The sequence below is a fragment of the Lolium perenne genome, chromosome 4 (assembly GCF_019359855.2).
Source record: "Lolium perenne isolate Kyuss_39 chromosome 4, Kyuss_2.0, whole genome shotgun sequence".
Taxonomy (NCBI): Eukaryota; Viridiplantae; Streptophyta; class Magnoliopsida; order Poales; family Poaceae; genus Lolium; species Lolium perenne.
Window position 1 is genome coordinate 325,827,432 of NC_067247.2, and position 26,374 is coordinate 325,853,805.

The following is a 26,374-nucleotide window of genomic DNA, read 5'->3' on the forward strand; positions in this document are numbered from 1 at the left end:
ACTTTGGAAGAAAGGAACCGGGAAGCAAAGCGGGGACGACGCGTAGACAGCGTGGGGATGGTCGGGGACACAGCTCACTGGCCACGGAGGCGCGAACCAAGAAATACACTTTTTCCAAGGCAAAATACGAACTGGCGCGCTCCAGTGTTGAACGCGTGTGCTCTCTACTCTCTAATTTGTGATCATCAAAAATCACAACGGCGCCGTCATTGATTCACCGCGTCGCCGACAGCAGACGGTACACACAAGTAGCTCACCGCGTCGCCGACATTTGGTGCTATGAATAATAATGTGACAATTCTTTGTAGTGCAAAGTCTTCTATTTATACAACATACATGTTCCCTTGTGTTGGTCTGTGAACTGGTTGCTATTTCGCGGATCAAGTTCATACACGAATATGGTGTCAAGTTTGTGGGGTTCTGCTAGTTGTCCGAAATCATTATCATGTTCCGTGGTGCCGCTGTTAGGGTTTTTATTTTGAATCATGGTTTGGCTTCCATTGGACTGGATATGTGCATAGCTTTCTTTCTGCAAGATTCGATTTTTTGTTCTTGCGACTTGTAACAGTTTTCGATAGCCACAACGTCATTAGTGTATTTTTTAAACTCACAACGTTACTATTGTATAATGCTTCATAAAAGAGGGAATTATTATACATTATTATACCGATGGAATACATGATTTTTGTCCAATAGAAAATTAAACTAACAAAATATGGTAACAAATATACCAAAGAGAAAACAGAACCTTCACATAACACTTAGCAAGAACATATCCTACGAAAAAACTTAATTAAACATCCTTAGATTGATCTCTATATGCTAATAATAATAAATAATAAAATATACCAAAGAGAAAACAATAACGTAACACTAGAAAATATCAAATCCTACCAAATATCTTATACTACACATCCTAATTGATATCTATTTGTGTTGATTTATGTGTGACAACGGATACGTAAGGAGGCTCGACAGATCCCATGAATAGTCTTCCACCTTTCCTCTCCACTATCTCGGTTGGCCTGACGCTCTTGGGTCCTCGTATCTCCTCTATGATTTGTCCTTCATCACTTATCCTCAAAGCTAGCAGGCAACCCTGAAGGGAACTTCGTTCTTCTCACGATGTAATGCCACCCAATATCCTCCTCTATTGTCGGGCCTCACATTATCGGGATAGCCCGGAAGATTGGCAAATAGCTCCATTGTGCCAGTCTTGGAACCCTTTATCCAATATCTTAGTAGCTTGCATGGTCCGGTCGATGAGATGATGAGATGTGTTCTATCGGCGCTCATGGCAAGGCCATTAGGGTAAGTGATGCCGGATTGGAGCACGACAACCTTTCATGTCCGCGGGTCATACCTCATTAGCCGGCCAGTCGAGTCTCCGGTTCGCGTGACCATCTCATGTTGCGACCTTTGGTAGGTCATGGAGCTGTCGGTGAAATAGACCTCACCGGTGGTGTAATGTCCCAGGTTTAGAGACGATCGAGGGGTAGATTTTAGAAAGGGATGTGCATTGCATCGTAAATTCTGGGGAAATTTCGCGCTTTTAAAACAAAACTGCATCGAAGGGGGACAAGTTTCTCTCTCGACACCTTACAGGGTTAGGGTTTCGAGAGTGCGACAAACTTGTATCTCACCTAACTAATTTAGGGTTTTGAGAAGAGAGGAGAGTAAGTGCATTACAACTTAAGTTGCATGATTGAATTCAAACCTAAGTTGCATTTGAATTTCAAATTCAAACATCAAATGAATATCTCATAATTCAAATGTGAGGTAATTCATTAAACAAATTATAAATAATAAAGAATATGAACAATACAAATATAAAGTAAAGCTCATTAAGGAAAATTGGAGCTTTATTGATAATCACACATGATACATTGTCATTTACAATATTCAGAATAGAAATATGAAATATTACAACACATTACATAAATTGAATAAAAGCAAAAAGAAAAATAAAGAAAATTACAAGTGAATGATCTATCCTAAACTATACAAGATGATCATCATGGAGATCTTGCTCAAGAGGATCTTGATCTTCATCCAGAGCATCACATTGTTCCCTGCAATCACGCACACAAAGACCAAATACAAGTTATGCCAAGTGGCAAAGCCACTTGGCAGGTTAGCAAGATAAAGTTAAATGGAGAGGATATGACCATGATCAGCCGGGCTGATCCATCCACTGGACCAAGTACCAACCAGCACACACACAGGCAGCTCACAAGATTGTGTGCATGTCTCACAGCACATACAAGTCATGGAGAGTCACCAACAAATGTCAGGCAGTGTTGTCGACCAGAGAAGCAAGGGCCAGGCACATAAAAGCTTTTCACAGCCAAAACCCTAGCCATTAGCATCGACACAAGCTTCTGGGTAAGAACAAGTAAGAACACAAGAACAGGAACAACAGCCACTGCTGTTCAACCTATTCCAAACAGCCACAGAAATTAATCAAGCATCACAAGCTGGCAAGGAGGAGCAGGGCAAGCAAGCCAAACCACCAGAAGAAATCCTCTACACCAACAACTTAATCTAGGAGCTGGAGTGAGGTATAAACAAGAAATCATGGGCAAACATCTGTTTACGTATCGATAATTTCTTATGTTCCATGCCACATTATTGATGATATTTACATGTTTTATGCATACTTTATGTCATATTTATGCATTTTCCGGCACTAACCTATTAACGAGATGCCGAAGAGCCAGTTGCTGTTTTCTGTTGTTTTTGGTTTCAGAAATCCTAGTAAGGAAATATTCTCGGAATTGGACGAAATCAACGCCCAGGGGCCTATTTTCACACGAAGCTTCCAGAAGACCGGAGAGAAGACGAAGTGGGGCCACGAGGCGGCGCCACAGTAGGGCGGCGCGGCCCAAGCCCTGGCCGCGCCACCCTAGCGTGTGGGCCCCTCGTGACTCTCCCGACTCTGCCCTTCCGCCTACAAATAGCCTTCGTCGCGAAACCCCCAGTCCCGAGAGCCACGATACGGAAAACCTTCCAGAGACGCCGCCGCCGCCAATCCCATCTCGGGGGATTCAGGAGATCGCCTCCGGCACCCTGCCGGAGAGGGGATTCATCTCCCGGAGGACTCTTCACCGCCATGGTCGCCTCCGGAGTGATGAGTGAGTAGTTCACCCCTGGACTATGGGTCCGTAGCAGTAGCTAGATGGTTGTCTTCTCCTCATTATGCTTCATTGTCGGATCTTGTGAGCTGCCTAACATGATCAAGATCACCTATCTGTAGTGCTATATGTTGTGTTTGTTGGGATCCGATGGATAGAGAATACTATGTTATGTTGATTATCAATCTATTACCTATGTGTTGTTTATGATCTTGCATGCTCTCCGTTATTAGTAGAGGCTCTGGCCAAGTTTTTACTTTTAACTCCAAGAGGGAGTATTTATGCTCGATAGTGGGTTCATGTCTCCGTGAATCTGGGGGAGTGACAGAAACCCCTAAGGTTATGGATGTGCTGTTGCCACTAGGGATAAAACATTGATGCTATGTCCGAGGATGTAGTTATTGATTACATTACGCACCATACTTAATGCAATTGTCTGTTGTTTGCAACTTAATACTGGAAGGGGTTCGGATGATAACCTGAAGGTGGGCTTTTTAGGCATAGATGCATGCTGGATAGCGGTCTATGTACTTTGTCGTAATGCCCAATTAAATCTCACTATACTCATCATATCATGTATGTGCATGGTCATGCCCTCTCTATTTGTCAATTGCCCAACTGTAATTTGTTCACCCAACATGATATTTATCTTATGGGAGAGACACCACTAGTGAACTGTGGACCCCAGTCCATTCTTTACATCTGAAATACAATCTACTGCAATACTTGTTCTACTGTTTTCTGCAAACAATCATCATCCACACTATACATCTAATCCTTTCTTACAGCAAGCCGGTGAGATTGACAACCTCACTGTTTCGTTGGGGCAAAGTACTTTGGTTGTGTTGTGCAGGTTCCACGTTGGCACCGGAATCCCTGGTGTTGCGCCGCACTACATCTCGCCGCCATCAACCTTCAACGTGCTTCTTGGCTCCTACTGGTTCGATAAACCTTGGTTTCATACTGAGGGAAAACTTGCCGCTGTACGCATCACACCTTCCTCTTGGGGTTCCCAACGGACGCGTGATGTACGCGTATCAAGCTCTTTTTCTGGCGCCGTTGCCGGGGACGTGAAGGAAAATTACACCACAGAGATTTCTAACTCCCACGTCAGCCAGCAGCTCTTTTTCTGGCGCCGTTGCCGGGGAGATCAAGACACGCTGCAAGGGGAGTCTCCACATCCAATCTCTTTACTTTGTTTTTGTCTTGCTTTATTTTACTTACTGCTTTGTTTGCTTTCTTTACATCAAAAACACAAAAAAATTAGTTACTTGGTTTACTTGACTTAATTCCATGCATGTTTTTATTTCACTAGTTAGGCTTAATGGAAAACAACAAAAATATTAGAGATCTTTATAGTATTTATCTTGAGTTAGGACATGAGGTGTTTGAAGAGAAAATTAAAAATCCTATGGAACTTTATATGCGTGCTAATGGCAATGTTATTAATATGAATACTTTGAACACTATTATTGCTAATGCTATGGAAGAATTTAAGCTTGGGGAAGCTGGTTTTGATGAGCATGATATTTTTAGTCCCCCGAGCATGCAGGAGGAAATTTACTTTGATGATACTTTGCCTCCCATTTATGATGATAGTGGTATTTTGGTGCCACCTACTATGGAGGATAAAGTTTATTATGATTATACTATGCCTCCTATATTTGATGAGAATAAAAATGATAGCTACTTTGTTGAATTTTCTCCCACTACAATTAATAAGAATGACTGTGCTTATGTTGGGAGTAGTAATTATTTTATGCATGAGACTCATGATAAGAATGCTTTATGTGACAGTTATATTGTTGAGTTTGTTCATGATGCTACTGGAAATTATTATGAGAGAGGAAAATATGGTTGTAGAAGTTTTCATGTTACTAAAACACCTCTCTATATGCTGAAAATTTTGAAGTTACTTGTGTTTTATCTTCCTATGCTTGTCACTTTGTTTTTCATGAATTCATTTGTGTACAAGATTCCTTTTCATAGGAAGTGGGTTAGGCTTAAATTTTTTTTTATACTTGCTTTTTGATGCTCTCTTTTCGCTTCAACTCTCATCCTTATGTGAGCATCGTTAAAATTACTAAGCCCATCTTAACGGCTATAAAGAAAGCGCTTCTTGGGAGACAACCCATGATTTTACTACTGTACTTTTATTTTATATTTGAGTCTTGGAAGTTGTTTAATACTGTAGCAACCTCTCCTTATCTTAGTTTTGTGCATTGTTGTGCCAAGTAAAGTCGTTGATAGTAAGGTTCATACTAGATTTGGATTACTGCGCAGAAACAGATTTCTTTGATGTCACGAATCTGGGCCTAATTCTCTGTAGGTAACTCATAAAATTATGCCAATTTACGTGAGTGATCCTCAGATATGTACGCAACTTTCATTCAATTTGAGCATTTTCATTTGATCAAGTCTGGTGCCTCAGTAAAATTCGTCTTTACGAACTGTTCTGTTTTGACAGATTCTGCCTTTTATTTCGCATTGCCTGTTTTGATATGCTTGATGGATTTTTCGATTCCATTGACTTTCAGTAGCTTTGTGCAATGTCCAGAAGTATTAAGAATGATCATGTCACCTCTGAACATGTAAATTTTAATTGTGCACTAACTCTCTAATGAGTTGTTTTGAGTTTGGTGTGGAGGAAGTTTTCAAGGATCAAGAGAGGGAGATGATACAATATGATCAAGGAGAGTGAAAGCTCTAAGCTTGGTGATGCCCCGGTGGTTCACCCCTGCATATATCAAGAAGACTCAAGCGTCTAAGCTTGGGGATGCCCAAGGCATCCCCTTCTTCATCGACAACATTATCAGGTTCCTCCCCTGAAACTATATTTTTATTCCATCACATCTTATGTGCTTTGCTTGGAGCATCGGTTTGTTTTTGTTTTGTTTGAATAAAATGGATCCTAGCATTCTTTGTGTGGGAGAGAGACACGCTCCGCTATTGCATATGGACAAGTATGTCCTTAGGCTTTACTCATAGTATTCATGGCGAAGGTCGAATCTTCTTCGTTAAATTGTTATATGGTTGGAATTGGAAAATGATACATGTAGTAATTGCTATAATGTCTTGGATAATGTGATACTTGGCAATTGTTGTGCTCATGTTTAAGATCTTGCATCATATACTTTGCACCTATTAATGAAGAAATACATAGAGCATGCTAAAATTTGGTTTGCATAATTGGTCTCTCTAAGGTCTAGATAATTTCTAGTATTGAGTTTGAACAACAAGGAAGACGATGTAGAGTCCTATAAGGTTTACAATATGTCTTTTATGTGAGTTTTGCTGCACCGCTTCATACTTGTGTTTGTTTCAAATAACTTTGCTAGCCTAAACCTTGTATCGAGAGGGAATACTTCTCATGCATCCAAAATCCTTGAGCCAACCACTATGCTATTTGTGTCCACCATACCTACCTACTACATGGTATTTCTCCGCCATTCCAAAGTAAATTGCTTGAGTGCTACCTTTAAAATTTCCATCCTCTACCTTTACAATATATAGCTCATGGGACAAATAGCCTAAAAACTATTGTGGTATTGAATATGTACTTATGCACTTTATCTCTTATTAAGTTGCTTGTTGTGCGATAACCATGTTCCTGGGGACGCCATCAACTACTCTTTGTTGAATATCATGTGAGTTGCTATGCATGTCCGTCTTGTCTGAAGTAAGGGCGATTTACCACTCATTTAATGGTTAGAGCATGCATATTGTTAGAGAAGAACATTGGGCCGCTAACTAAAGCCATGATCCATGGTGGAAGTTTCAGTTTTGGACATACATCCTCAATCTCATATGAGAAAATTAATTGTTGCTACATGCTTATGCATTAAAGAGGAGTCCATTATATGTTGTCTATGTTGTCCCGGTATGGATGTCTAAGTTGAGAATAATCAATAGCGAGAAATCCGATTCGAGCTTTCTCCTTAGACCTTTGTACAGGCGGCATAGAGGTACCCCTTTGTGACACTTGGTTGAAACATGTGCATTGCGATGATAATCCCGGTAATCCGAGCTAATTAGGACAAGGTGCGGGCACTATTAGTATACTATGCATGAGGCTTGCAACTTGTAAGATATAATTTACATAACACATATGCTTTATTACTACCATTGACAAAATTGTTTCTTGTTTTCAAAACCAAAGCTCTATCACAAATATAGCAATCGATGCTTTCCTCTTTGAAGGACCTTTCTTTTACTTTTATTGTTGAGTCAGTTCACCTATTTCTCTCCATCTCAAGAAGCAAACACTTGCGTGAACTGTGCATTGATTCCTACATACTTGCATATTGCACTTGTTATATTACTTTGCATTGATATTATCCATGAGATATACATGTTATAAGTTGAAAGCAACCGCTGAAACTTAATCTTCCTTTGTGTTGCTTCAATGCCTTTACTTTGAATTATTGCTTTATGAGTTAACTCTTATGCAAGACTTATTGATGCTTGTCTTGAAGTACTATTCATGAAAAGTCTTTGCTATATGATTCAGTTGTTTACTCATGTCATTTACATTGTTTTGATCGCTGCATTCATTACATATGCTTACAATAGTATGATCAAGGTTATGATGGCATGTCACTCCAGAAATTATCTTTGTTATCGTTTACCTGCTCGGGACGAGCAGAAACTAAGCTTGGGGATGCTGATACGTCTCCGACGTATCGATAATTTCTTATGTTCCATGTCACATTATTGATGATATCTACATGTTTTATGCATACTTTATGTCATATTTATGCATTTTCCGGCACTAACCTATTAACGAGATGCCGAAGAGCCGATTCTTGTTTTGTTGTTTTTGGTTTCAGAAATCCTAGTAAGGAAATATTCTTGGAATTGGACGAAATCAACGCCCAGGGGCCTATTTTCACACGAAGCTTCCAGAAGACCGGAGAGAAGACGAAGTGGGGCCACGAGGCGGCGCCACAGTAGGGCGGCGCGGCCCAAGCCCTGGCCGCGCCACCCTAGCGTGTGGGCCCCTCGTGACTCTCCCGACTCTGCCCTTCCGTCTACAAATAGCCTTCGTCGCGAAACCCCCAGTACCGAGAGCCACGATACGGAAAACCTTCCAGAGACGCCGCCACCGCCAATCCCATCTCGGGGGATTCAGGAGATCGCCTCCGGCACCCTGCCGGAGAGGGGATTCATCTCCCGGAGGACTCTTCACCGCCATGGTCGCCTCCGGAGTGATGAGTGAGTAGTTCACCCCTGGACTATGGGTCCATAGCAGTAGCTAGATGGTTGTCTTCTCCTCATTACTCTTCATTGTCGGATCTTGTGAGCTGCCTAACATGATCAAGATCACCTATCTGTAGTGCTATATGTTGTGTTTATTGGGATCCGATGGATAGAGAATACTATGTTATGTTGATTATCAATCTATTACCTATGTGTTGTTTATGATCTTGCATGCTCTCCGTTATTAGTAGAGGCTCTGGCCAAGTTTTTACTCTTAACTTCAAAAGGGAGTATTTATGCTCGATAGTGGGTTCATGTCTCCGTGAATCTGGGGGAGTGACAGAAACCCCTAAGGTTATGGATGTGCTGTTGCCACTAGGGATAAAACATTGATGCTATGTCCGAGGATGTAGTTATTGATTACATTACGCACCATACTTAATGCAATTGTCTGTTGTTTGCAACTTAATACTGGAAGGGGTTCGGATGATAACCTGAAGGTGGACTTTTTAGGCATAGATGCATGCTGGATAGCGGTCTATGTACTTTGTCGTAATGCCCAATTAAATCTCACTATACTCATCATATCATGTATGTGCATGGTCATGCCCTCTCTATTTGTCAACTGCCCAACTGTAATTTGTTCACCCAACATGCTATTTATCTTATGGGAGAGACACCACTAGTGAACTGTGGACCCCGGTCCATTCTTTACATCTGAAATACAATCTACTGCAATACTTGTTCTACTGTTTTCTGCAAACAATCATCATCCACACTATACATCTAATCCTTTGTTACAGCAAGCCGGTGAGATTGACAACCTCACTGTTTCGTTGGGGAAAAGTACTTTGGTTGTGTTGTGCAGGTTCCACGTTGGCGCCGGAATCCCTGGTGTTGCGCCGCACTACATCTCGCCGCCATCAACCTTCAACGTGCTTCTTGGCTCCTATTGGTTCGATAAACCTTGGTTTCATACTGAGGGAAAACTTGCCGCTGTACGCATCACACCTTCCTCTTGGGGTTCCCAACGGACGCGTGTTGTACGCGTATCAAGCTCTTTTTCTGGCGCCGTTGCCGGGGACGTGAAGGAAAATTACACCACAGAGATTTCTAACTCCCACGCCAACTGCACGCCAGCACTCACAAATAAGCATGTGCATAACACATACACAAGCCAGAGGGTATGATTACCCTGTGTGCATCATCACTTGGTGTTAAAACCATTTGATGCTGGCAAAAAGGGAAATAAGCCAGAAGAAAACCATCCTAGGGAAGAAATGGTCAAGCCCAGTGTATTATCACTGAGGCAAACCAAAGAATCCAGCAAGGATTGATCCACAGCTAGCCTAGCCCAACTCACCTAGAACTACATGGTTCACTAACCATCAGACAGATAGACAATTTGTGTCTATTCTTGTTGTCAACAGCAAAGCTCACTGGAAATCCAACAAGGAATTATCCAGTGAGGTATTCACAAAACCACAGCAAGCCAACATGGGTGGGAGCTTCCTGAACAGCAAAGAGTTGCTGTTGAGGCCACCTCAACCACTAAAACAGCCCCAAACCATCAAGCCAAACACTTGTATCATCACCCAGATGGGTTCAAAAAGGAGCTAGGGTCCCGAACAGATGTTGGCATCCCTCTAGCTCAATCAAATTAACTGTAAGAGTCATCACTGCAAGCAGTTCATCTCATTTATCCAGTAAACAAGGACAAGCTATGCAGATAAATGAAATTCATAAATCACAAATAACTGGAACACTTGCACATGATCCAGAGGATCATTGCAAGCATCAATAGATGCTTGAGCAAGCACCAGCACACACCAGGACCAGTCTGTGTGACACACACACATCACAGGGTAAGCAGCAGTGAGGCACAGGAACAACACAACAGCTTGTACAAGCAACTGATGATCACTAAATCATCAGAAGCTTGCTAGAGTATGTTACAACATGCTAGAATCAATTCTAGTATCAATACATGGACTAGATAATTAAATCAACCATATAACATGAACAATTGCATCACAGATAAGTGAATACAGGTAGTACAACTGCATCCAGAAGCACTCCATCAAGGGATGGAGCTGCCAAGTCAGTAACGATGCTCAATTGAGCATGACCATGCACAGAGATAGCACACCAGGAGCACTGGCACTTGCCAAAGGCAAACATCATGCATCATGATCAAGCCAGGGAGAAGTAATTGCACACACAGGAGAGGCAGGAGCAAGATAGCAGCAGCAGTAACAATTAAATAAAGCATAGCATCACAGTATGCTCATGAGCAAGAGCCCATGAGTTGCAACAGCAAGCTATAGAGCAGAATAGCATAGCATAGCAGCTAGGATCCATGGCAGATGCACAGCAGCAGCTAGCACAACACCAGAGCTGGCATGGTGCAAGGCACACATAGGAGTAGTAGCAACAGCATCACGGCCTGACCCGCATCTCCACAAGGAGAAGCAGGCCAGTGGCCAGAGCTAGACTAGAAGGGAAGGAGAAGAGGAAGATCAGGTAGTAGAGAAGGAAGGAGGGGGTAAGAACATACTGGTTAAGCGGAGAGAAGCTCGGCCATGGCGGCACGGCGGCACACGCCGGGCGAACGGCGGCGCCATGCCAAGCCAAGCCAGGCACCACCTCGCCGCAACACCAGGACCACCTCGGCGAGGCACACGGCCGCACCACGGCAACAGGAACGTCGACGGCGATGAGATCGCCGTGGATCCCCACAGCCAGACGAGCAGAAGGGTTGGGGGCGAAACAAGGAGGCGACGAAGAACAAATCGGCGCAGTGGATCTGAAGCGCCGTCAAATGGCGGTTCAGATGCACCCCATCTCGCCGGCGGCGATGGCTGGTGTTGGCCGGAATAATTCGGCGAAGGCGGCGGCGACGCGCGAGTCGCCAGAGCACGGGAGCGATTAGGGTTAGCGCGTGAGAGAGAGAGGAAGGGGACGGATGCGTCCGACCGAGCCGGACGTGCGGCTCGGGTTAGGGTTAACCCGCTGGGCCACCCTGACCAGTGGGCCCAGGGGCATTTTAGACTTTTCATAATTCCAATTAAAACAGAAACTTTGAAATTATACAAGAAATGTTTTATAGCTCTAAAAAATAATTAAAAATATGACAACCACTCAGTATAAAAAACTCTATCATAATAAAATATGAAATAGATTTTTTTAAGATAAACAAGAGTAAGTTAAACTTTGATGATTTAAATAATCATTTAAATCACACATATTATTTTCAATAATGAAAATAAGTCCATAAATTATTTTGGACTTTAAAAACACCTTGACAACATTTCAAGGTTGTATTTTGCCCTAAATAGAGTATCCCCAAATTATTCTTAGTATTAACCTCTCACATGAAATAATAACGACATCGGAAGGGGGGGACAAACCCTAAAACTGGAATCATGCATCAATGCTTCTTTAACCATTGCCCTTATCGGACAATGATGCTGTTTTTCGGAAACAGAGGACAAGGGTCAGTCCACACCATCCAACTGCAACACTTTGCAGTGTTCAGGCAAGTTCATCGCTTGCTCATGTCATTTGAGTATTTTTACCAAATTACTTACAAAGTACTATGTTTATCACTATTGCATAAAAACCAAAACCACTATTTTCATAACTATGAATATGACTATGTGGTGGGCAATGGAACCATGGATTGTGTTGATATGGTGGAGGTTCCATTGCAAGGGTTATATCCATCTAGGATTAAACAACAAATGTCGTCCAGTGATTCTTGTGTCGTAATACCCGTGTTAACCATAAGATCCGGAGTGGGACGGAGTAGTCAAAAGTGTTTCCACCTCTCGTTCATCAACGGATGCGCTTTACCGTAGTACACTTGTAATCCAAGGGGGCAAGCTGGTGAGGCTGGGGAGTCCTAAGTCCCCACGGCATTGTCCGTAGTACACTTGTCGCCCGAAGGAGCAATATGGTGAGGCTGGGGAGTCCTACGTCCCCACGGTATTGCGGTCTAGGATGGGTTGCAACTACCGGCGAAGGAGTTTGGTTCGATCCCAGACTGTCGTCGTGGTCGGGGTCCACCCGTAAGTGGGAATAATGTGACCGGCGAGGACCCAGGGTCGGGGCATGCAACAAAGGGTGGGTGTTCGAGGTAGCGGAGGAACATGATTGGCTAGACCTTATACCAGGCCTCACACCATAGGAAGTGTGGACGAGAAGATCACCCGGTTGGCACCAAGGTTAAGATCTCTTATGGGTAAAGCAACACACCTCTGCAGAGTGTAAAGAACCGTGACCTGTCACTCCCTGTTCCGGGATATGGAACTGCGAACGCGGCCAGAAAGGAGCTCCATGAAGTTCTAGTAGACCAGTGAAGGCTGACGGACATAGTTCTTTGAAATAAAAGCAACCTCTTGAAGAAATGTTTATCAAAACCTGCATTGGTATTAGACTTTCTGGTCTAATATCGTAGCTAGTGCATTAAACACCTCTTATCTATAATGAACTTGTTGAGTACGTTCGTACTCATCCCGATCTTAAATCCCCTGCTTAGATTGTCTGAACCGTCTGGAGGAGGACAACGACAACCCTGAAGGAGCCGAGATCATCGGCTATGAAGAACCAGACCTCTCTGGAGGTGTTGAACGCGTAGACTACCTGATAGTCTACGGAACCGGGGAGGCTTCCGGAGGAGATCAAGTCTAGAATAACCGAGTAGTAGTAGTATCCGAGCAGTGCGAACTCTTAGTACTTAGCTGCTCGAGGGAATGAATGTACCACTTAGTAAGACTCTTGTATTATAAGTTAAGTTGGGTTCGCCTCGAACCCAGGAGTTTCCCTCTTAGGACCCAAGAGGAGCTCCGAGATGGTATGTACATTATGCTTGTAATAATAAATGAATGAGTTATGGACCTGCTATGTTCTATTGTACTACTCTGAGGGATGTAATATTTGCGGAATGGTACTTCGTGAATGTTATATCAACGACTGGCATACTACAACATGCAGTGGTATGCAGGGTCACCACAGTTGGTATCAGAGCAAAAGCTTTGACCTTAGGTTGGAACCTAGTAAATGGGACCGAACGTTAGGAGTCAAATAGGATTAGTAAAGAATTCTCTAAAAATATGGTGTATATTCAATTGAGAATACAACAATCATATCTCTTAGTGCGATAATTCTTTATTATCTCTATTATGATGCATTATTACTAATCTTATATTCTTTCTATTTCTACAGCCAACTATGGCAAGTTCACGTTCGGGACGAAACGTGAAAGTGATGGATTCAACACTGAGTGAATATGAAGGAGGACTCGCAGATATTTTACGTGCCATGTTACTTGAATTTGGGTGTGATCCCCAGATCCAAGTAAAGAAATACATGTACTACGATGGTACTGTATTGGCGAAGTGTAGGGTAGGACTAAGACTTCCAGAATCCCTAGGAATGAGCATAGTGATGCCAGCAGGTGAGGCTAGAACTACCCAAACAGCCTACCATATAGCCATTATGAGAGCCATCACTGATATCTGGGAACATAAGACGAAAGATCTTATGGGTTCCGAATTCTCACACATTCCTCATATGGAGGAGGAAGATGATCCTATGCTTAACCACTTCAAATTTGCAAAACGCAAACCAGCAGAAGCCGCTAAGTACATGGACAATAGCCGCAACTTATTGTCATTGTTCTTTCAGTTGAACCGACATCTGTCGGGGGCAATTGATACAATGTTAGAGGAGTTCACTGAACCCAAGGAGGAGACTAAGGGGAAGGAAACCATGGAGAATGAGGTGCACACACCAGTTTACTCAGCTGGTGACTACATTAGTATTGACCATCCTGAACTAGAAACCACACCCATTACACCTAGGTACTATCCTAGCAGTTCCTATAGAGGATATGAGGGTGGAGAGGAATCCGGAAACAATCAGCGTTCCGAGACTCCTATAGAGAACTCAACAGGTTGGCGTTGGGGGTCAGACACCGGAAACTCTGGCAATTCAGTCAGAAATAATGCGGGGATGAATGAGGACGCCACAACCCAGTTCCAGGGCAATCAGTATAATAGGGGTGACTATGAGGAGTACCCTATACTGATCGAGTCAGATACGGATGGAGGTAATACCTATGGTGGAGTCACAGGGGAATATACCCGATGGGTGGATTATGATGTTTTGAATAATCAATTCATGAACACAGATTTTTCCCTCGGATCATCCTCTGATTCCGACTACCAGCCAACGGGAAGACCCTACGTTCCAGATTCTTTCAGGAGGACGACACGTTCGACCGGATGGAAGCCTGGGATGTACCGGGAGTGAAGCACGACTAGAGACCACCAAGGGAGGTGAGACTACAATACATAAGTACCACATGTATTGTAGTGTGTAATATTTGTAGAAATTTGTACATATACTTCAATAAGTGAGTTTGCATACTCACATCGACCTGAGTATTGTAATAAGACCACTTAATTATGTATATACATGGTATATGTTTTGAATGATTTGGTTTTGCTTCTTGATTTCCATTGCGTGACTAGTTCTGTGCACAAAGTTGAGCTCAGAAAACTTGCGCATGGAGTAATTATGAGTATCACCTTGTGTTGCAGAACTAGGGGGATATGTCGGGACCGGTAGGAGAGGAGAGTGAAGCGCAGCGCATGGAGCGCGAGGCTAAGCAGAAGGAAGAGGCTGACGAAGCAGCCAGAAATCAGTTTCCACCACCACCACCACCCATGACGCAGCAGAACTTCCTCCAATACATGCAAATGTTGGAGGAAAGGCAACGTATAACGTTGGAGCAGCAGAACAAGTTCTTCCAGGAGCTGCTTCAACAGAACAGGGTGGAGAGACCCGAGAACCAGGGAGTCACCTTGTCAGACTTCCAGAACACAAAGCCTATATCTTTCGCATACGCGCCCGAGCCTATGGAAGCGGAGGACTGGCTGATGGACACGGAGCGAAAGCTCAACACCGTTGGATGCAATGACCTGGAGAAGGTCAAATATGCAACATACTTGTTGTGTGGACCTGCCGCATCTTGGTGGGACAATATAGTAGCCGTATATCCGGCTGAAAAGGTATTCACCTGGGAGGAGTTTAAGCGAAAGTTCAGGGAATCCAATGTCCCTGAAAGCATTGTGGAGTTGAAGCGTCGAGAATTTGAAAGTCTCGAGCAGAAGGACAAGGCCATCCCGACTTATGTCAGGGAGTTTTCGAAATTGTCTCGGTATGCTGTTGAGGAGGTCAACACCGAGGACAAGAAGAAAAAGAGGTTCATGCGGGGACTGAATTCCCAGTTTAAGGTTCAGCTTAGGATGATGAGAGCAACAGAGTTCCAAGAGTTGGTGGATGCAGCCATCACTCTTGAAGATGACTTTAAGCAACTGCAGGATGAGAAGAGAAAGAAGGCTAAATTCGAGCCTAAGAGGTTTGTCATCAACAAGCCTAACACTGGCTTGAGTTTCAAATCAAGGTACAACAACAACTAATACTACTACTACTACAACAACAACCAGAAGAGGAATCAAGGATTCCAGCAGGCAAACCAGATTGTTTGCCGTATCTGTGGAATGAAAGGACATCTCTCAACAGAGTGTCGTAAACCCAAGATAATTTTCTTTGGGTGTCGTCAAGAGGGGCACATGATGAAGGATTGCCCAAATAAAAAGAATGGAGGAGGTCAGTCTGGAGGAGGAGGAAGTCGAGGAGGAAACACCGGAGGGAATTGGAAGAACAAGAAACCCTTCGGCAAGTTAAACTGCACCAGCTTGGAGGAGGTGGTTAACTCCGATCAGGCAGTGATAGGTACGCTCCAGATACTTACTCATCCTGGCAAAGTACTTTTTGATACTGGTGCAACTACATCATTCATTTCTCAGCAATTCATCATCAAACATGGGATTAGTTGCACTAAGTTAGATACACCCATAACCATACTTTCCGCGGGGGGAACGATAGTAGTTACCCATACCAAACAAAAACAACTCATCATGATCAATAAATGCGCGTTTGACGCAGACATGTTCATTTTACCGATGAAGGACATTGATGTCATTCTTGGTATGAACTGGTTAGAAGCTAACGGAGCATTGATCGACTGTGTGAATAAGACTGTGTCTTTGAAAAGTCCCGATGGAAGTAGAATGATCTACCAAGGAGACAAGCATACACAGATCGAAGTAGAGCTACAGCTGAACAGCATGAAGGAGGTGAAGTTGGAAGATATACCTGTGGTAAATGAATTCCAGGATGTGTTTCCTAAGGAATTACCTGGAATGCCACCAGATAGGGAGATAGAATTTACTATCGACCTAATTCCAGGAACAGCTCCGATTGCTAAAGCACCATATAAAATGGGGCCTAAGGAGTTGAAAGAACTTAAGGAGCAATTGGATGACTTGGAACATAAAGGATTCATACAAGAAAGTGTTTCACCATGGGGATCACCTGTGATCTTCGTGGATAAAAGAGATGGAGGTAGAAGGATGTGCGGAGACTACAAGAATTTGAATAATGTCACAATCAAGAACAAGTACCCACTTCCTAGAATACAAGATCTATTTGATCAAGTTAGAGGCGCGGGAGTCTTTTCCAAAATTGATCTAAGGTCCGGTTATCATCAGATTAAGATCAAGAAGGAAGACGTTCCGAAAACCGCCTTTGTCTCAAGGTATGGACATCATGAATACCTTGTAGTGCCTTTTGGATTAACCAATGCCCCAGCAATCTTCATGAATCTTATGAATAAGATCTTCATGCCATATTTAGACAAGTTTGTCATCGTATTCATCGATGATATCTTGATATACTCCAAAGATAAAACTGAACATGCTGAACATTTGAGGTTAGTGTTGCAAACACTAAGAGAACATCAGTTCTATGCCAAGTTCAGCAAGTGTGAATTTTGGCTAGATCAAGTGGAATTTCTTGGGCATGTCATTAGCAAGGATGGAATAGCTGTTAACCCGAGCAAGGTAGCAGCAGTTTTAGATTGGGAAGCACCCAAGACTGTCAAGGAAATTCGAGGATTCCTAGGAATGGCAGGATACTATCGGAGATTCATTGAAGGATTCTCCAAGATAGCAGGACCAATGACGAAACTGTTAAGAAAGAACACACCATTCGTGTGGTCAGAGGAGTGTGAGAAGAGTTTTCAAACTCTGAAAGAGAAACTCACCACGGCACCGGTGTTAGCAGTTCCGGAAGTTGGCAAGGATTACACCGTGTACTGTGATGCATCCAAACATGGATTGGGTTGCGTACTCATGCAGGATCTGAAAGTAATATCTTATGGATCAAGGCAACTACGACCTCACGAAGTAAATTATCCAACACATGACTTAGAACTAGCAGCAGTCGTATTTGCACTCAAAACTTGGAGACATTTTCTCTATGGAGCCAAGTGTGAGCTCTATACGGATCATAAGAGTCTCAACTACTTCTTCACTTAGAAGGAACTCAATATGAGGTAGAAAATATGGCTTGAACTAATCAAGGATTATGATTTGACCATCAATTACACTCCAGGAAAGGCCAATGTGGTAGCAGATGCTTTGAGTAGGAAGAGTACTGGAGGAGTAGAACAAGAGTTATCACCGGAGTTGAGGAAGGAAATAAGCCAAGCCCAAATACAACTTTGGGAAAAAGAAGCTCATGAAGGACTATCAGCTTTACAAGTAGCCGATGAGCTAAATGTTAACTTAAAGAATGAGATAATGATGGGTCAATTGGACGATCCATTCATCGTAGAGGAGATGAGAAGGATTGATGAAGGAAGACCATCAGAATTCCACCGAGGAGAATCAGGATCACTATGGTTTCAAAAGAGGATTTGCGTTCCGGATATTGCTGAGATCAAGGAAGTAATACTCCGGGAAGCCCATCAAACACCATACTCCATACATCCGGGAAGTACAAAGATGTACATGGATCTCAAGGAGTTATTCTGGTGGAATAATATGAAGAGAGAAATAGCACAATATGTGGCGGAATGCCATACCTGCCAAAGAGTGAAGGCTGAACATCAGAGTCCGGCAGGAAAGTTACAACCTTTACCAATCCCAGAATGGAAATGGGAGGAAATAGGAATGGATTTCATCACCGGACTACCCATGACCAATAAAAAGAAGGACATGATATGGGTAATCGTGGACCGGTTGACGAAAAGTGCACACTTCTTAGCGGTAAATCAGCAGGATAAAGGAGAGAAACTCATCGATCTTTACATCAAAGAGATCGTGAGTAAACATGGAGTGCCCAAGAAGATCGTGTCGGATCGAGGATCCGTGTTCACGTCAGCATTTTGGAAGCAACTACATGAAGCTTTAGGATCTAAGTTGGATTATAGTACCGCCTATCATCCTCAGACGGGTGGACAAACAGAGAGAACTAACTAGATCCTAGAGGATATGCTTAGGGCTTGTGCCCTAGACTACGGAGGATCATGGGAGGAGCACTTGCCACTAGCAGAGTTTTCATACAATAATAGCTATCAAAGCAGCATCAAGATGGCACCGTTCGAAGCTCTGTACGGAAGGAAGTGTAGATCCCCCATATGCTGGTATGAGGCTGGAGCAAGCAAGGAGTTTAATCCTGATTATGTCAAGGAAAAGCAACAAATCATTGACATTATAAGAGATAGGTTGAAGATAGCCCAAAGTCGGCAAAAGAGTTATGCCGATCAGAAGAGAAGAACATGGGAGCCACAAGTTGGAGACATGGTATATCTCAAGGTGAGCCCGATGAAAGGACTTCAGAGATTTGGAGTAAAGGGGAAGTTAAGCCCTAGGTACATCGGACCTTTCAAGATTCTGAGTCAAAACCGAGGGTTAGCCTTTGAATTGGAACTACCAGGGAGGTTATCCCAAGTTCACAACGTATTCCATGTGTCGCAACTCAGGAAATGCTTAAAGACCCCAGATGAGCCAGTGTCACATGATGAGCTCGAGTTACAACCAGATTTGACTTACATCGAGAAGCCAGCGAAGATTCTCGAGGAGAACTGGAAACAACTCAGGAATCGAGCTATTAAGTACTGCAAGATACAGTGGAAACATCACCCCGAGAGGGAATCCACCTGGGAAAAGGAGGAAGACCTGAGGAAAACATACCCCGAACTCTTCAGGTATTGCAACCACAACTTCGGGACGAAGTTTTCTTTAAGGGGGAAAGGCTGTAATGTCCCATGTTTAGAGACGATCGAGGGGTAGATTTTAGAAAGGGATGTGCATTGCATCGTAAATTCTTGGGAAATTTCGCACTTTTAAAACAAAACTGCATCGAAGGGGGACAAGTTTCTCTCTCGACACCTTACAAGGTTAGGGTTTCGAGAGTGCGACAAACTTGTATCTCACCTAACTAATTTAGGGTTTTGAGAAGAGAGGAGAGTAAGTGCATTACAACTTAAGTTGCATGATTGAATTCAAACCTAAGTTGCATTTGAATTTCAAATTCAAACATCAAATGAATATCTCATAATTCAAATGTGAGGTAATTCATTAAACAAATTATAAATAATAAAGAATATGAACAATACAAATATAAAGTAAAGCTCATTAAGGAAAATTGGAGCTTTATTGATAATCACACATGATACATTGTCATTTACAATATTCAGAATAGAAATATGAAATATTACAACACATTACATAAATTGAATAAAAGGAAAAAGAAAAATAAAGAAAATTACAAGTGAATGATCTATCCTAAACTATACAAGATGATCATCATGGAGATCTTGCTCAAGAGGATCTTGATCTTCATCCAGAGCATCACATTGTTCCCTGCAATCACACACACAAAGACCAAATACAAGTTATGCCAAGTGGCAAAGCCACTTGGCAGGTTAGCAAGATAAAGTTAAATGGAGAGGATATGACCATGATCAGCCGAGCTGATCCATCCACTGGACCAAGTACCAACCAGCACACACACAGGCAGCTCACAAGATTGTGTGCATGTCTCACAACACATACAAGTCATGGAGAGTCACCAACAAACGCCAGGCAGTGCTGTCGACCAGAGAAGCAAGGGCCAGGCACATAAAAGCTTTTCACAGCCAAAACCCTAGCCATTAGCATCGACACAAGCTTCTGGGTAAGAACAAGTAAGAACACAAGAACAGGAACAACAGCCACTGCTGTTCAACCTATTCCAAACAGCCACATAAATTAATCAAGCATCACAAGCTGGCATGGAGGAGCAGGGCAAGCAAGCCAAACCACCAGAAGAAATCCTCTACACCAACAACTTAATCTAGGAGCTGGAGTGAGGTATAAACAAGAAATCATGGGCAAACATCTGTTTTGCTCATAAATAAGCATGTGCATAACACATACACAAGCCAGAGGGTATGATTACCCTGTGTGCATCATCACTTGGTGTTAAAACCATTTGATGCTGGCAAAAAGGGAAATAAGCCAGAAGAAAACCATCCTAGGGAAGAAATGGTCAAGCCCAGTGTATTATCACTGAGGCAAACCAAAGAATCCAGCAAGGATTGATCCACAGCTAGCCTAGCCCAACTCACCTAGCACTACATGGTTCACTAACCATCAGACAGATAGACAATTTGTGTCTATTCTTGTTGTCAACAGCAAAGCTCACTGGAAATCCAACAAGGAATTATCCAGTGAGGTATTCACAAAACCACAGCAAGCCAACATGGGTGGGAGCTTCCTGAACAACAAAGAGTTGCAGTTGAGGCCACCTCAACCACTAAAACAGCCCCAAACCATCAAGCCAAACACTTGTATCATCACCCAAATGGGTTCAAAAAGGAGCTAGGGTCCCCAACAGATGTTGGCATCCCTCTAGCTCAATCAAATTAACTGTAAGAGTCATCACTGCAAGCAGTTCATCTCATTTATCCAGTAAACAAGGACAAGCTATACAGATAAATGAAATTCATAAATCACAAATAACTGGAACACTTGCACATGATCCAGAGGATCATTGCAAGCATCAATAGATGCTTGAGCAAGCACCAGCACACACCAGGACCAGTCTGTGTGACACACACACATCACAGGGTAAGCAGCAGTGAGGCACAGGAACATCACAACAGCTTGTACAAGCAACTGATGATCACTAAATCATCAGAAGCTTGCTAGAGTATGTTACAACATGCTAGAATCAATTCTAGTATCAATACATGGACCAGATAATTAAATCAACCATATAACATGAACAATTGCATCACAGATAAGTGAATACAGGTAGTACAACTGCATCCAGAAGCACTCCATCAAGGGATGGAGCTGCCAAGTCAGTAACGATGCTCAATTGAGCATGACCATGCACAGAGATATCACACCAGGAGCACTGGCACTTGCCAAAGGCAAGGATCATGCATCATGATCAAGCCAGGGAGAAGTAATTGCACACACAGGAGAGGCAGGAGCAAGATAGCAGCAGCAGTAACAATTAAATAAAGCATAGCATCACAGTATGCTCATGAGCAAGAGCCCATGAGTTGCAACAGCAAGCTATAGAGCAGAATAGCATAGCATAGCAGCTAGGATCCATGGCAGATGCACAGCAGCAGCTAGCACAGCACCAGAGCTGGCATGGCGCAAGGCACACAGAGGAGTAGTAGCAGCAGCATCACGGCCTGACCCGCATCTCCACAAGGAGAAGCATGCCAGTGGCCAGAGCTAGACTAGAAGGGAAGGAGAAGAGGAAGAACAGGTAGTATAGAAGGAAGGAGGGGGTAAGAACTTACTGGTTAAGCGGAGAGAAGCTCGGCCATGGCATCACGGCGGAACACGCCGGGCGAACGGCGGCGCCAGGCCAAGCCAAGCCAGGCACCACCTCGCCGCAATGCCAGTACCACCTCGGCGAGGCACACGGCCGCGCCACGACACCAGGAACGTCGGCGGCGACGAGATCGCCGTGGATCCCCACGGCCAGACGAGCAGAAGGGTTGGGGGTGAAACAAGGAGGCGACGAAGAACAAATCGGCGCGGTGGATCTGAAGCGCCGTCGAACGGCGGTTCAGATGCACCCCATCTCGCCGGCGGCCATGGCCGGAGTTGGCCGGAATAATTCGGCGAAGGCGGCGACGCGCGAGTCGCCAGAGCACGGGAGCGATTAGGGTTAGCGCGTGAGAGAGAGAGGAAGGGGACGGATGCGTCCGACCGAGCCGGACGTGCGGTTCGGGTTAGGGTTAACCCGCTGGGCCACCCTGACAAGTGGGCCCAGGGGCATTTTAGACTTTTCATAATTCCAATTAAAACAGAAACTTTGAAATTACACAAGAAATGTTTTATAGCTCTAAAAAATAATTAAAAATATGAAAACCACTCAGTATAAAAAACTCTATCATAATAAAATATGAAATAGATTTTTTGAAGATAAACAAGAGTAAGTTAAAATTTGATGATTTAAATAATCATTTAAATCACACATATTATTTTCAATAATGAAAATAAGTCCATAAATTCTTTTGGACTTTAAAAACACCTTGACAACATTTCAAGGTTGTATTTTGCCCTAAATAGAGTATCCCCAAATTATTCTTAGTATTAACCTGTCACATGAAATAATAACGACATCGGAAGGGGGAACAAACCCTAAAACTGGAATCATGCATCAATGCTTCTTTAACCATTGCCCTTATCGGACAATGATGCTGTTTTTCAGAAACAGAGGACAAGGGTCAGTCCACACCATCCAACTGCAACACTTTGCAGTGTTCAGGCAAGTTCATCGCTTGCTCATGTCATTTGAGTATTTTTACCAAATTACTTACAAAGTACTATGTTTATCACTATTGCATAAAAACCAAAACCACTATTTTCATAACTATGAATATGACTATGTGGTGGGCAATGGAACCATGGATTGTGTTGATATGGTGGAGGTTCCATTGCAAGGGTTATATCCATCTAGGATTAAACAACAAATGTCGTCCAGTGATTCTTGTGCCGTAATACCCGTGTTAACCATAAGATCCGGAGTGGGACGGAGTAGTCAAAAGTGTTTCCACCTCTCGTTCATCAACGGATGCGCTTTACCGTAGTACACTTGTAATCCAAGGGGGCAAGCTGGTGAGGCTGGGGAGTCCTAAGTCCCCACGGCATTGTCCGTAGTACACTTGTCGCCCGAAGGAGCAAGATGGTGAGGCTGGGGAGTCCTACGTCCCCACGGTATTGCGGTCTAGGATGGGTTGCAGCTACCGGCGAAGGAGTTTGGTTCGATCCCAGACTGTCGTCGTGGTCGGGGTCCACCCGTAAGTGGGAATAATGGGACCGGCGAGGACCCAGGGTCTGGGCATGCAACAAAGGGTGGGTGTTCGAGGTAGCGGAGGAACATGATTGGCTAGACCTTATACCGGGCCTCACACCATAGGAAGTGTGGACGGGAAGATTACCCGGTTGGCACCAAGGTTAAGATCTCTTATGGGTAAAGCAACACACCTCTGCAGAGTGTAAAGAACCGTGACCTGTCACTCCCTGTTCCGGGATATGGAACTGCGAACGCGGCCGGAAAGGAGCTCCATGAAGTTCTAGTAAACCGGTGAAGGCTGACGGACATAGTTCTTTGAAATAAAAGAAACATCTTGAAGAAATGTTTATCAAAACCTGCATTGGTATTAGACTTTCTGGTCTAATATCGTAGCTAGTGCATTAAACACCTCTTATCTATAATGAACTTATTGAGTACGCTCGTACTCATCCCAATCTTAAATCCCCTGCTTAGATTGTCTGAACCGTCTGGAGGAGGACAACGACAACCCTGAAGGAGCCGAGATCATCGGCTATGAAGAACCAAACCTCTTTGGAGGTGTTGAAGGCGTAGACTACCTGATAGTCTACGGAACCGGGGAGGCTTCCGGAGGAGATCAAGTCTAGAATAACCAAGTAGTAGTAGTATCCGAGCAGTGCGAATTCTTAGTACTTAGCTGCTCGAGGGAATGAATGTACCACTTAGTAAGACTCTTGTATTATAAGTTAAGTTGGGTTCACCTCGAACCCAGGAGTTTCCCTCTTAGGACCCAAGAGGAGCTCCGAGATGGTATGTACATTATGCTTGTAATAATAAATGAATGAGTTATGGACCTGCTATGTTCTGTTGTACTACTCTGAGGGATGTAATATTTGCGGAATGGTACTTCGTCAATGTTATATCAACGACTGGCATACTACAACATGCAGTGGTATGCAGGATCACCACAGGTGGCTTGGTCGATGTCCACCCCGTTGGTGAATCGGAGAGGCACGCCATCAACCTCGGTAACCAACACCGTCGCCTCGCCACCACCCGGAGCGACTCGCATGAGCCCCTTGTAGGCGTCAGCCACATACAGGTACCCGGACAGGTACCCGGACTTGAGGTGGAAGCGCAGACCGAGCGGGCGGCCGCACTGGCTCTCGTTGGCAGTCTCCGGGCGAAGGACGGACGCCGTGCAGGCTTCGCTGCTGTAGTTGGGGCCATCGGTGTATGTCGTCCATCCGATCGCGTCCCCGTTCCACTTAAGCACGCGGCCGTCGGAGATGCCGCTGTAGGGGCCGTGGCCTTTGGCGTCGAAGGCGACACTCTCCGGGCCGCGCAGGAGTCCTTGTGGCAGTGGCAGGTGGCGCGTCCGCCTGGCGTCGATGCTTGGAACGGCAGCGGCCACATCGGTGGTAGGCAAGATGAGCAGGAGCAGGAGGACAACCGAGATCATCGCGGCGGCGGCGAGACCCCTAGTGCCGAGGGCCATGTTGATCCCCATCAGTAGCTAGCTGTACCTACTGCTCGACGCTTCGTGTTTCGCTGGCTGGAGAACTTGTTTTCGATGGATCGATGCTCGTACCTGGTATGTGGTTCTGGCTGAATCGATTTGCTTGGTTCGTTTGGTGGAGAGAAGAGGGCGGGTGCCTCAAAACGGACTTATGGCTCTCGAGTGCAATGCACCCCCATAGACCAAAAAAATTATAATAATTTAAATAAGTAAAAAAAAATGAATCTTCCTGGAAATAAAAGATGATCAAGTTTGTATTCGTAAAAAAATGTTTGGACACGAAATGATTCCCATGGACTCCAGGGCAAAAAAGACAAAATTATGACAAAAATAAAGTGAATAGTACCTGGTCATGGAGCATTTCGAGTTTGTTTTTTTTTTGCCCAGGATACAATAAAAGTAATTTCCTAGAAAAATGTTTTGTTTCAGGTACAATACCTAATCATCTTTGATTTCCAAAAAAAATAAATTTTTTAAAACTTTTTTTAATTTTTCCAAGTATGGGAGTGCGTTGCACCCGAGAGCTCCTTTGTATTTCCCGCGGGTGCCTATGCTTATGTAGCAGCAGAGGGTCCCGACTTCCGGTGTGAGTCGGCCGTCCTCTGCGAGTCAGTGTAGAAAACTGATGAGAGTTTGGATCCGTACTCTAGTCTGAATAATTCCGATTTCCTGTCATAGTATGTTTCTTTGTGCTGGACGTAGAAGTTATTTCTGCTCATTGCGATCTGGTCGGTGCTCCTTAATTTCCAGTTCACATGCAATCCAACGGCGCTCTGATGTCCAGAAGCAAGTAGCCAGCTGTCTGCTACTCCAGCTTAACTTTTGTTGAGAAAATCTGCAGGGACGGAAGTGCCATCATAGTTTAAAAAATATATCTACTAAAACATCTTTGCATAATTTACACGGTCGAACATGTTCATGCATGAGCAACTTATTTCACGTGAATTTTTTTCATATCAGGTGTGCCATTAGGGGTGAAAACTGGCAGTAGATAATCCATATTATCCAACATTCGTATTTGAAAAATTGAAAATGGAAGTGGTAATATCCAAATCCGGACGTCTGTGAAATATGGTGAATATCCGGATCTGTTTTACCAAAACAAATACAGATGTGGTATTGAATCTGAAATAAATGTTGACATGAAAATGGATATGTATGTATCCGAATAAGATCATGTTAGCCAATTTTACTAATTCACAATTTCCCAACCTAGAGAAACTAACAAATCGGTCAAATGTTTTTTATGTGATTCAGCTTGAAACTACTATGCATTATATTACTGTATTTATCTCTCTACCATTTTATAGTTGGCTCA

General features: G+C 43.6%; 1 pseudogene; it reads right to left on the reverse strand.

The window, feature by feature from the left end:
• Positions 1-916: 916 nt before the first annotated feature.
• LOC127347850 (protein STRICTOSIDINE SYNTHASE-LIKE 10-like) lies at positions 917-25,152 on the reverse strand (annotated as a pseudogene).
• Between the last annotated feature and the right edge of the window lie 1,222 nt (positions 25,153-26,374).